The sequence below is a fragment of the Ursus arctos genome, unplaced genomic scaffold (genome assembly GCF_023065955.2).
Source record: "Ursus arctos isolate Adak ecotype North America unplaced genomic scaffold, UrsArc2.0 scaffold_3, whole genome shotgun sequence".
NCBI lineage: Eukaryota > Metazoa > Chordata > Mammalia > Carnivora > Ursidae > Ursus > Ursus arctos.
Genome location: NW_026622985.1, coordinates 31,598,126 through 31,610,162, shown reverse-complemented (window position 1 = coordinate 31,610,162; position 12,037 = coordinate 31,598,126).

The following is a 12,037-nucleotide window of genomic DNA, read 5'->3' as shown; positions in this document are numbered from 1 at the left end:
GGTAACTGGAAAAAATAGATAAATTTTATAACAATTTTTATTTTTTTACTTCAATACTACTCTCAAATAATGAAATTAGCATTTTTTAGCACTTCTGGAGGACAAGTAGAGGAAATTCATGACTCTTAGTAGTTAAGGAAAAGTACGCAGCTTTCTCATATTTTTAAAAAAACAATACCATTATATAACTTTCACAAAGGGTTATTTAAAAAAAATATAGCATTTTCTAACTATCCTAAAACTTAAAAATGTAGGTAAACCATATATTTTATTTTAAATAATTATTATCATTTTATTATTTATTTTTAAAGATTTTGTTTTAAGTAATCTCTACCCACAACCTGAGCCTTCAACTCACAACCCAGAAATAAAGAGTTGCATGCTTTACTGAGTAAGCCAGGCAGGTGTCCCTAAACTGTATATTTTATTTTATTTTTTATTTTTATTTTTTTTTAAGATTTTATTTATTTATTCGACAGAGATAGAGACAGCCAGCGAGAGAGGGAACACAAGCAGGGGGAGTGGGAGAGGAAGAAGCAGGCTCATAGCAGAGAAGCCCGATGTGGGGCTCGATCCCATAACGCCGGGATCACGCCCTGAGCCAAAGGCAGACGCTCAACCGCTGTGCCACCCAGGCGCCCCTAAACTGTATATTTTAAATATTTTTAAAAGCTATCTTAACAGTGGACTATCCCCTTCCACCAAAAAAAACAAAACAAAACAAAACAAAAAAACCCAAAAAACAAAAAACCAAGTTCTATGCAAAAGCACTTAAAAGAGAATCAGTCAATAATTTGCAATTTCCTGAAGGGATATCTGCTTTTCATATTTGAACTATTAAACACATAAGCTTGATGGAAAATCTCATGTTGCCAAACGCGTCCCCCAGAATTGCTGGCATTGATGCAAACATGATTCCTTTCAGCTTATTCCATGGTAACTGAAATTTTTACTACTGTTTTTGAGTTGGAGTTTTAGAGCATAAAAATGATTTTTGCAAGATTTTTCCAGGTCATGATGTGCTCTCTGAGAAATCTCTACAGTTCCCTTAAGTAGTAATTGATTCCAGCAGTAATTTCATTAAATGGATCTCTAGTGGCTTAGAGGTGTTAACACAATTTTTTCTTTGAAGTTATTATACAATTGAGTAACTAGAATGGTAGTTCCCAGAATGTGTAGCTTCAAACACTAGTCTCTCAAGATGCTCCTCCAGTAATTCACTCACTACAAATATATTTATTGAGCTCCTACTATATCCCCTGGATGAGGCATTAGAAACAATGGTGAAGAACACAAATATATATCCATCCTGTTAGAATTTATAGTTTGGTGGGGAAGATAATTACTAAACAAGTGCAAATAAGATTTATGCAAATTTGTTTATGCAAGTAAAATAAGTATAAATCATGATGAAAACAACAGACTTTGAGATAAATAGGAACTTTCTCATTTTTAGAGATGCATGATGAATATTAATGGATTAGAGCTTCAGAACTTCTGCCATAAAGACATTTACCTAAAGTATTCCTCAAAATTTTGAAATTTGTTTTGAGCACTGAAATTTTGTGAGGAATGCTTATTCATAAAACAGAACCATATTTTGTGAAACTGCTTTTTTGAAACCAAGGGATCCAATGAACATATATTTGTCAATACAGATTCATATATTTTAATAGATTGATAAATATACATACAATCTGCTCGAAATAGGTTTTGTTTGAAGGCAGATGATAGAGAAACATTCATAAGTACATTCATATATTTTAATAGATTTATAAGACTAAATATATTTTTATGGATATCGCCTGAAGAAAAAATGACGGAAATACTTATAAATCCATTAAAGTATATGAATGTGCATCTGTAGAAAACAGGCATTTTGTAGTTAACATTGTTTCATGAACATATTTCCATATATCAACATGGTCTAGATACTTATAATTCTTAATCACTACACGGCCCATAATACTGATATATAAACATTTTCTATCCTAAGCTTTAGGAAAATACATTTTCTGATGCTTTTACTAGTATAACTAACACCGCTTTCGTTTCTTTGAGCAATTTACTTTTGGGGGTAATAAGTGGAGGGAATATTTCTTTATTAAACATTTAAAATGTGTGGTTTTTTTAGAAGATTTTATTTTTAAGTAATTTCTATACCCAACGTGGGGCTTGAACTTACAACCCTGAGATCAAGGGTCACATGCTCTACTGACTGAGCCAGCCAGGCACCCCTAAAAATGCGTACTTTTAAAAAAATGATAAAAACTTCAGTGTAAGCAGATTTGATTCTGGATCTCATGGATCACCACCTTCTGACTGAGTGTAACCGTGCAATTTCAGAGCCCATGTTTTCTGTATTTATTATCGCATTGGTGTCTAGCAGTATCACCCTGTCAGACCTCACTGAGAGAACTCTTACAGCTGGAAAAAACAAGGGCACAAAACCCACTTATAAATTGGATGAAGGATTGCAATACATATTTCTCCGAAGAAGATATCAAATGGCCAATAAGATCATTGAAGTTACTCCACATCATTAGTTCTTAGAGAAATGCAAATCAAAACCATATGAGATATCATTTCACATCCACTAGGTGGGTTTAATCAGAAAGTCAGTATCACAAACATTGGTGAGGAAGTGGAGAATTTAGAACCCTCTTACATTGCTGGTGGAAATGTAAAATGATGCAGTTACTTCTTCACTTCTTGGTCTTGAAAAGATGTCTATAGAAACACTTGCATGAGAAGTACCTGGGTGGCTCAGTCAGTTAAGTGTCTGCCTTTGGCTCAAGTCATGATCGCAGGGTCCTAGGATCGAGTCCTGCATGGGGCTCCCCATTCAGCAGGGAGCTTGCTTCTCCCTCTGCGGCCTGTTCCACCTGCTTGTACTCTCTCTCTCTCTGTCAAATAAGTGAATAAAACCTTTAAAAAAAAAAAAGGAACATGTGCATGCAAATATTTATTGCAGCATTATTTATAATAGCTCAAAAGTAGAAACAAGCCGGTGTCTATCAGTTCTGTAAATTAAGGAATGCATAAATGAAAGGTAGTATATCCATATAAGGGATTTGATTCACATGTTATTATAAAAAGGAATGAAGTACTGATACAGATGACATGGATGAATCTTGAGAAAGTATGCTAAATGAAAGCTGCCAGACACAAAAGCCCATGTATTTTATGATTCTATTATATAAGATGTCCAGAATAGGCAAATCCACAGAGATAGAAAATAAATTAGGAGTTGCTAAACTACTGCCTGATGGGGAGGGGGATGGGGAATTACTGCTTAATGAGTGGGGGTTTCTTTTTGATATGATGAAAATATTCTGGAATTGGATAGTAGTGATGGTTGTACAACTTTGTGAATATACTAAAACCACTGCATTATACACTTTAAAAGAGTGGACTTTATGGTATGTGAATTAAATCTCAATAATAAAGAAAAAAGAATAATCAGGTATTGTCTCAAAAAAAGAAAAAACCCAAATCTTAACGAGTGAGCAGATGTAGACAATTTCTAACAAGCATTCCCTTCAAGTGAAGACGAAATAGCATTAATCTGTGCTCTACCATGGTATATTTCGCAGTTGACAGAAGAGGAAAATGTGATGGGAGAAATCCGTCACTCTCCAGCTTATTTTCAGGCAGATGTGTTAAAACCCTGGGATCCTACACAGATACAGTCAGTACCATGCCCACATACAAGCAATAATTTAATTCCCATCAAACAATATCGTTCTTCACATTCACTTAATTATCTTAAAATTTTTGTGAAATTCAGTTCTCCCGCTTATCAGCTGTGGAACACTGGACAAGTTGCTCAGTCTGCTGCTGACTGTTATCTCAGTCTCAGTTTGCTCATCTAGTAAATGGGTATAATAATAGTGTGCACCTTATATTGGTTGTGGTGGATATTAATTGAGTCAGTATATGTAAAGAGCCTAGTACTTATTAACTAGTATAAGTGCTGGATATTATTAAACAACTTGCAAATTTGTTTTGGTTTTATAGCTGTGTACATGCTCTAAGCATAAGAAATTTATACCAAGTTTTACATTTGAATATATTCTTGTAATTTTTAATAAAAAGTTTAAGTCAACAATGTGGCTATTGAGGGCTTTCCCCCCCTTCTTTTTTCTTTAAAAATATTTCATACTTCAAATTTGGAGAACACTGATCTAGAACAAACTTGGGCTTTTTTTCTCTCCATACTTCACTCTATACCCTTCACTATCTCACAGTTATCACTTTTTATTTATTTTTATTTTTTAAAAAGATTCTATTTGTTTATTTAGAGAGAGCACACAAGCAGGGGAAGGGACAGAGGGAGAGAGAGAATCTCAAGCAGAGATTCTGTATTGAGCACAGAGCCCAACATGGGGCTTAATCTCATGACCCTGAGATCTTGACCTGAGCCAAAATCAAGAGTTGTCGCTTAACCGACTGAACCACCCAGGTGCCCCACAGCTTTCACTTTTTAAGTCTTAAAATTTAAAAAGGATCAACCATACCCAAGTCCCATTGCCTTATTCATAACTTAGCACTTTGGTTGAAATATTACCAGGTAAATGAAAAAGGCAACATGTTGCAGTGCAAATTTATGGACCAGGAGTTAAAATGTCTTCAATGATTTATGTGAACCTTTAGTAAAGCTACTTAACCACTCTGGGTCTTAGGTAGAGTGTCTTGAAAATGAAGACTGATCTTTAAATCCCTTCAAGATCTAAAATTCTATGACATTTTCTGTATACCAACTGTTGGTTCTGTGATAAGTTCTCATGCACACCTAGTACTTAATGCAGAGATGTGCCTTTCTTTTCTTTTTTTAAAAAAGATTTTATTTATTTATTTGACAGAGAGAGACAGCGAGAGAGGGAACACAAGCAAGGGGAGTGTGAGAGGAAGAAGCAGGCTTCCCGCAGAGCAGGGAGCCCAATGCAGGGCTCGATCCCAGGACCCTGGGATCATGACCTGAGCCGAAGACAGACGCTTAATGGCTGAGCCACCCAGGCGCCCGGAGACATGTCCCTTTCAAGGTGCCTGACTTTCTTGTGGTATCACCCAGTTGGGAATTGATGGGTGGTTGGCCCTTTTCTCATTCTTTAGTATCAGTTTGAATACACAGGTAAATTCTCCAAAGTGGCAGAAGGGAAAATGGTCACAAGTAGGGATTATACGGATTAGCTAAAGATTGAAAAATTAACTGGAAAATTCACTCTTGGCTACATAGTAAGTAAAGAATTATTCCTGATTTTTTTCCATCTTTTTTAACCCATCATATTCTTTTGATGTCATTTTGGGCACCATCTTTACCAGCCACCATGTAAAATGTTATAGAAAGCCCTTGTGGGAGCCAGTCTCCAAAGATGGCCTCCCAGTGATTTACCCCTGCCAGTATTCATGCCTTTGTGTAGTCTTTCCCCACACTGAATCTGGACTGGCTCCATACAACAAATAGACTGCAGTAGTGGCAATGCTTTGTGACTTCTAAGGATAGAACACAAGAGGCCTTGTAGCTTCTGCCTTGGTCTCTTAGAACTCTTGTCCTGGGGGAAGGAAGTAGCCATTTGAAATTTACCTTGAGACCACCATGCTGTGAGGAAACCCATCCAAGACTCAAAGAGAGCCTGCATGCAGAGAAAGATGCCTGCCCAGGCCACCCAGTTGAGGTGTAAATCACGAGTGAAGAAACTATCTTGGATATCCAACATAAACCTTCGGATGATGTCAGCCCCAGCTACCATGTGATGGCAAAAGCATGAAAGACTCCAAATGAGAATCACCAAGATGAGGTCAGTCAACTTACAGAACTGTCAATAGTTGTTTTAAGCTGTCAGTATTGGGGCAATGTGTTATGCAGTGGTGGATAAACTTGTTTATGGGCCAAAAAATGTTCACTCTCTTTTTCTATCAGTAATACTTATTTCCCATAATCTCTCATAAGAACTTTAAAATACAGCTATGAACATTTTTTTAGGAGATTATTTCCTTCTTTGTTTCATTATTTTAAAAAAAATCACAAAGACATTATTTCATGGTTTCATGTCATTTCATCATTTTTTTAAATGCCTGGCTTAAGATGTAGGTTCCAGGAATAATTGAGTCATCTCCAACATACAAATCCTGTTGTTAATACCCATGAAAGAAATCAGCTTTAAGAAACAAAACCCAAGGGGCGCCTGGGTGGCTCAGTCCGTTAAGCGGTTAAGCGGTTAAGCTTCTGCCTTTGGCTCAGGTCTTGATCTCAGGGTCCTGAGATAGAACTCCCAGCTCAGCGGGGAGTCTGCTTCTTCCTCTCCCTCTGCCTCTCCCCTCTGTTCGCTCGTGCTCTCTCTCTCTCTCTCAAATAAATAAGATAAAAAAAAAAAAGAAGGAAACAAAACCCAAGTGCTAGTTCTATAAACATAAATGTTTGACACTGTGACTGTAAAGGGATCAGAGAAGATTAGGAAAGGAAGAGATATTAAACAGGAGTCTGTTTTAATCAGTTTTATTTTTCTAAAGTTATATTTAACCTTGATTTATTTTAGAACACATTTAAGTAAAATTGAAATGTTCTTCAAAATGTTGGAATGTTATGACTCTAAATCCAACTATCTCTAAAAAAGATATTACCACTGAATTTTATACAAATATTATAAAAACTGATCACAGCATTTATAAATAACAATTGTTTTACACTTAATTTCCTGCAATACTCCAAAATAAATTCTATTTAGGTCAAAGGGTTAAAATTTAAGTCAGATGATAAAGACTAAGGTAAAGAAAATCAGGTAAAACGAAAGTGAATATTAGTCATATTTCTAGTGCAGAAAGGACTTTTTAAGTTTGAATAAATGGAAGCAATCCCAAAGATAAAGAATTATAGTTTTAAGTAAATAAAAGTTAAAGCTCTATGTTTTTTAAAAACATAAACTGAGGGGAAATGTTTTCTGTAAACTTAACAAAAGATTAATGTCAAATATTTAAATAGCTCACACAAATTCAGAAGAGAAGCAAAACTTTAGGCTCCAATAAATGTGCAAAAGAATTAAAAGAACATTTAATAAAGAATATATAAAATTGTTTAATAAACAGAGACACTGGGAAAGATACCATCTACAAGCTTTCTATAATCTCTTTATTCTTTTCCTGTGGGTTAATTTTGAGCAGTATTTAAGTATTTAAGCAAATCACCAAAGGTTTTACCACTTAAAAGAGCTGTTTAAAATTTGCAGGGAATCTTTGTGAAGGCAAAAAGTAAGAAGTAGGCCATTGGCTTAAAAATGCCAGGGACAGGGTGCCTGGGTGGCACAGCGGTTAAGCATCTGCCTTCGGCTCAGGGCATGATCCTGGCATTGTGGGATCGAGCCCCACATCAGGCTCCTCTGATGTGAGCCTGCTTCTTCCTCTCCCATGTGAGCCTGCTTCTTCCTCTCCCACTCCCCCTGCTTGTGTTCCCTCTCTCGCTGGCTGTCTCTATCTCATAAATAAATTTAAAAAATCTTAAAAAAAAATGCCAGGGACAACGTTTCTTTTGTTCTTATCTTTATTATACAATTATATGATAAAGGAATTCCCAGACTTTCCAATCTTCTATGTATATATTGGGTCTTTTTATCTTCCTAGGTTATTTTACTGCAGTGAATATACTGTAGTAAATTCACTGTAGGAAATACACCCATTTTTGGGTGTCATTATTGTTTTGAGGCTATATTTTCCAGGATTATGTCATTTAGTTAAGACGTAAGTTATATAAATTAATCCTATATTTTTTAGGAGTATGTCACTTAAGAGGGTCCATGCTTTATTTTAAAACAGTAACCAATAACTTTGTGCGTTTTTTTTAAACTATTAATTTATTCTACAGATATCTGTTGAGTGTTCTGTGTGTGCCACTCTAAGGGGCTGGAACATGATAAGCATGATAAGCACCTGGCTGCCCTGTTGAACTGGCGAAAGTGCAGGGGGAGGGGATTGATTAAAATTCTCATTTGCACCAACGTGCTAAAAGTGAGGCCCTAATTCTACTGGGAGAAGACGGAAAATAAATAAGCTACATAAAGTCATGTCTGATGATAGTAAGTGCTATAGGAGAAACAAAGTAAGAAAGGGGAGTATGGATTGTGGTCAAGAAGGTCTCCAAGGCAATGTTTTAAAAGTGAAAGAGATGAGAAAGAAAGCCATGCCATCAGCAAGGGAAAAGTGTCCCAACAAGGGGGAATCAAGTGGAAAGACCCTGAGGACTGACAGGAGCCATGTCCGGAGAGTGGGCCTGCTTGGCTAGAGCAGATTGAATGAAATCAGCCGTGTGAGGTGAGGTCAGAGATCTCCAACACAGAGTGGGGTGTGGGAATGTGGGTGGGCCTAGGTTGTGTAGGTCTTTAAAGGTGAATGTAAGAAATTTAGTTTTTATGAACAGTGAGATGAGAAACCTTGGAAGATTTTAACATACTAACTGTGGCTACCATGTTGAAAATTGACTGAAGGGAGACAAGGATGGAAGTTGGGAAACCAGTTAGAATCCGGGCTATCATAATGATCCAGGTAAGAGGTGTTGGTGGTACAGACAAGGGTGGTAGGAGAGGAGCTGGGACAATTGTAGGATTCTTGATATATCCTAAAGGTAAAGCCAAAGAATTCGTGGATTGGATGTGGGGTCTGAACGAAGAAAGGTATCTAGGATAATGCCAAGGATCTAGGCCTCACCAACTGGATCAACAGAGCTATCATTCAATGAGAGGAAGGAGACTGTATCTAGATCACATTAGGAAGGGAGCGAGATCAGGAGTTCAGTCTGGGAGTGTTACATTACAGACAACAAGTGTAGAATTGCCTGTGAGTCTGATCTTCAGGAGGGAGGTCTGGCCTAGAGATATGAACTTGGTAGTTATTGGCAGACAAAATATTTAAACCATGAAGTCACCAATGGAGTAAGAGTTGTTAAAAAAGAAAAGAATTCCAAGGATTGAACTTTGACACATTACAATGTTTGGTGGTGAGAAAGATAAGGAGTGAAGGATAAAGGAATTAAGATGCCACTGACTAGGTAAGAGAACAAGTGGGACAGCTGAATGTCTGGGAAGCCAAGTGGACAGAATAGTTCAAGGAGCGGGGAATAATCTGCTGTATCAAATGCTTTTGTATGATCAAGTAGGATGAGATATGAGAACAAGATTTAAAACGTGAAGGACATTGGTAACTCGGCTTCTGTTCATTGGTTAGGAGAATGGGAGAACAGGAAACCGGAGGCAGCAAGTATACAACTCTTCTTAAGAGTTTTGCTGTAAAAAGAAGAGAAGCAGAGTGGGGTCTAGAGGAACTAACGTCCAGAGACAGGAATATCTTAAGATGTAAAAAGAAGTCATACCTATGATTATGGGAAAGATCCCAGAAAGACCAGAAGACAGATGATACAGAACAGAGAATGTAGACTTGCTGGAGCAAAGTCACCGGGAAGGCAAGCAGTGAGGGGACTTAGTGCATAAATGGTCGGGCTGGTCTTGGCTGGGAGAATGAACAGTTTATACCCAGCAGAAGAAAAGGCACATAGATGGGTTCAGGTGCATGGACGTGACTAGATGCCATGGATGGGCTTGTGGAGGTTCTCCTCTGATGGCTCATTTTTCTCAGTGAAATAGGAAGCAAGATTATCTGCTGAGAATGAGGATGAGGGAGAAGAGAAATTTGAGGGAAGAGGAAAAGGCATGAAAAATGGACAAGTAGAAAGCACGTGATAGAAGGCGTACCAGTTATCACCACAGCTATGAATGGGAGAAGCTTTGCAGTCAAAAAGCAAAACTTTCAGACTGTATTGGAACAAATATGTATGCTACTTGTAAGCGTCAGGTATAAAACACAAGGACATAGAAAAATTAAAAATCAAGGATCCAAAAGGGGTACCAGGCAAATATCAAACAAGGAAGACATGATCTAAGTATATTACACCAGATAAAATGACTTTAAAGAAGGTTATCATACAGTGATTAAAAATTCAGTTCACCCAGAAGATAATTCTAAATTTGTGTGCCACCAATAACAGAGTTTCCAAGCATAATATCACAGAACTATGAGTATATTTTTAAAAACCTACCACCACAGTAAGAGATTTTAACTTTTTTTTTTTGAGAAATTGAATCTTCAATTGAAATCTTTCCATAAAGTAAAAACATAAGCAACAAACAAATAAAAGCAGGCCTAGGAGGCTTTAATGGTCAGTTAGTCAAACATTCAAAGAACAGACCGAACCAGTATAACACAAACTCGTCCTGAAAACAGAATGAGAAAGAATGTTCCTCAATTCATTTTATAAGGTATGCATAACCTTGGAACCAAAATTAGACAATAGTACAATTTTGTTTTTTAACATCAACGTAAAAATAAAAATTTAACAAGCTGAACCTCACAAATTAAAAAAATATAATACATTATGGTTAAGTTCATTACAAGAATGTTAGATGATTTAATATTAGCAAATATATTAATGTAATTCACTATAGTAACAATTCAAGGGAGACAATCTGCATCTCAACGGATGCAAAAAAACATTTTGCATGTCTCTGTCTCTATTCATGAAAAAACTCGTGGTAAAATGAGAATACAAGGGAACTTTCTTAATCTGCTATCGAGCCTGCATAAAAACCCTATAGCACTTCCCAATGTAATGGGAAAGCGTGTCCTTAAATGAGGAACAAGACAAAGATGTCTTCTGTCACCATCACTGTTCAACCCTGTTGAACGTGCAGTCCTAGATCCTGTAGTGAGGAAAGAAGAAGCAATAAAAGGTATAATGATTAAAAAGGAGGAAACAAATTGTCATTATTCACAGAAGAGCTGACTTCATATAGAAAGCCCAAGAGTTCACAGATACATTACGAGATTTAAAAAGAGAGTTTGGCAAGGTTGTTAAATAAAAACATTGCTATACAAGAGTTAACCGTATATCTCTACAGCAGCAGTGAGCAGGTAAATAATGCGATTAGGGCAGATACTGTCCCTCATAGCAACACTTACCACCGAGTACCTACCTAAAAAAAGATATGCAAAGTATTTATAGAGAAAAGCATAAACCACATTGAAAAAGAATTAAAGAATATTCAAGTGAATGTGAGGTTCTTCCATAATCTTGGGTAGAAAGATTCAGTATCATGAAAATGAAAATGTCCCCAAATATATCTACAGAGTCAGTATGATTCCAGTGGGTGTCCTGTCATGGTTTTTCATGGAACTGGACACGTTAATTTTAAAATTGATATGGAAGAGCAAAAGGTCAAGAATAGTCATGAAATTCCCAGAAAAGAATATAAGATGGTTTGCCCTTCCAGATACAGGGCTAATATAAAGCTGTAAAAATTGTATAACACAGGGTTAAATAAACAGGTCAAGGGAATAGAACAGACAACATTAAAACTGGCCCAAGCACAGAGGAAAAAGAAACATGACTTATGACAGAGCAGGTCTTGAATGTCAGTGGGAAGGAAGCGCTATTGTTTCTATTAACTTATAAAAAATTCATTTTATGAAAAAAATGAAGTTGTTTACCCCACAAAAATCAGTTCTAGGAAAACAAAAGACTTATTACAAAAGGAAAACTTGAAAACGTAGGAAAATATCTTTACAGAAGAACACACAGGAAAATATCTTTGTGACCTTTGAGTAGGATAGATCTATTGAATAAAATGCACATACAAGGATGTGAAGCAAAAGAGGAAAATATCTATCCTTTTGATGCAAAAATTGAAACTCGTTATGATCAAAAGAAACCATGAAGGGACTGAAAATTGCTAGTCGCATTGTAAAAAAACACGTGCTATCCGTATAAGCAAATCATTAGTGTCCAAAAATAAAGACTGTACAAATTTATTAGAGCAAGAACAATCCAAAAGAAAAACTCTCAAAAACATATGCATAGTATTCACCCTAGCAGTACTATTCCTGTTATCTGCCTCAAATACTTTTGTCTTGGAACCTATTTATACTCTTAAAAATTATTGAAGAACCCAAAGAGTTTTTATTTCTGTGGGTTATATCTATCAATATTTACTGAATT